General features: G+C 38.5%; 1 pseudogene; it reads right to left on the bottom strand.

Moving 5' to 3' along the window:
• On the bottom strand, positions 736–1585 carry LOC100738881 (annotated as a pseudogene).

Genomic DNA, 1887 nt, shown 5'->3' with positions numbered 1-1887 from the left:
AACAGAAAGTTAAAAAAAGAAAGTAAAACAAATTGACTATACTTGCTAAAAAAAATGAAGAAAAGAAAAAGTTTTACCTTGGTGTCTCCACATAGAGACATGTATTTGGTAATCTATTTTTGCCAGTTACTATGGTAGGTATTGTGGACCTAGATCTAAACAAGATAATAGGTTCCTAGTAAGGAGAATAAAATTCAATGACATCCTGCCACTGTATATAAAGTCCAGAATATTAGGAAGAGCGGTAACATTAGTAATATACAAAGAATAATACAAAGAAAAGTGAAATTCTGTGGTCTAAGCTTTTCCTTTTTATGAAAATATAAATAGGGGGATGCTGACAGTAATTTTTTCCATAGCAACAGTACAACTAATGACTATTCTTGTAGTAAAACAAAATAAGAAACTCAATACTATGTATTTTATTTGAAAATAGATTTTTTTATGAAATCCATCTAGTCACATGATCAATAATAGTTCCCAAATTGTCCTGATCTAAGTTTGAGAAAAAATTTTAGGGATCAGAAAAACTATAAAATAAGGAAAATCTTGAATATGAGAGAGATCATAAGGCTTAATCCATTGAGTTATATGAATCGCATGGATATGTTGAAGTCAAATAAATGGAAATTCAAAGAAATAGTGGGAAAAGTTTTTGACAATCTGAGTAAGAATCTCATTTGCAATTTGTGGCTCTGAGGCTTTGAACTCTTCAGTCATGTGATCTTCTTCAGCTCAGGACAATTGGCCTTTTTCTAGGTGCCATTTTAAAGAATGTTTGCAGAGCCCTCTTTATGTCCTTGTTCTTCAGACTGTAGATGAAGGGGTTCAGCATGGGTGTGACCACAGTGTACATCACTGAGATGACTGCACTTGAGTGTGAGCTGTGGCTAGCTGCAGAGCTTAGGTACACCCCTAAGCAGGTGCAATAAAATAAGGAGACAACTGAGAGGTGAGATGCACAGGTAGAAAAGGCTTTACACTTCCCCTGGGCTGATGAGATTCTATGTATGGCAGAAACTATCTTAGAGTAAGAGTAAAAGATACTAGCAAGTGGAACAGCACCCAGCAACCCAGCTGCAAAATTCAGTACTACGCCATTAAGAAAGTTGTCAGAATAGGCAAGTTGGATCAATAGCTTGAGTTCACAAAAATAGTGAGGGATGTTCACCTCTCTACAGAAGGACAGCCTCAACATCATTAAGCTTTCTAATAAGGAATGAAGGAAACTGATGATCCAGCTAACCAGAACCAGAATTCCACAGAGCTGGGGGTTCATGATGACTGTGTAGTGCAGGGGGTGGCAAATGGCCACAAAGCGGTCATAGGCCATCACAGTCAGGAGAAAGTCATCTAACCCTGCAAACAATATGAAAAAATACATCTGTGTGATGCAGTCTTCATAGGTTATATCTTTTCTCTGGGTGTGGATGCTCTGGAGCATCTTTGGGATGGTGGTGGAGGTAAGGCAGATGTCTACAAAGGACAGGTTGGAAAGGAAGAAATACATGGGTGTGCAGAGGTGGGAGTCAGAGATGGTGGCCAGGATGAGGAGCAGATTCCCAAACACAGTGATCAGATACATGGAGAGGAAAAGTCCAAATACGAGGGGCTGCAAGTATGTTTCCTCTGAAAATGCCAGAAGAAGAAATTCTGAAACTCCTGTTAGGTTCCTTGGTGCCATGTGGTGGAGGTGACTGTGAGGAAAGGGGAAAATAACATGACTAATTTCCACATAATCAGACACTACTCACATTGCTTTAATGCTCCCAGTTTTAACTGTCCATTGAAAATTAATTTTTATACTTTGCATCTGTATTGGTCCCCTTTAATGAATTCCCTGCATCATCTCTAATCAGCAAGCTTGTTCCACCTTCAACCTTTTCC

This window comes from Sus scrofa, chromosome 2 (assembly GCF_000003025.6).
Source record: "Sus scrofa isolate TJ Tabasco breed Duroc chromosome 2, Sscrofa11.1, whole genome shotgun sequence".
Taxonomy (NCBI): Eukaryota; Metazoa; Chordata; class Mammalia; order Artiodactyla; family Suidae; genus Sus; species Sus scrofa.
This window is presented reverse-complemented; position numbering and strand designations above follow the sequence as displayed.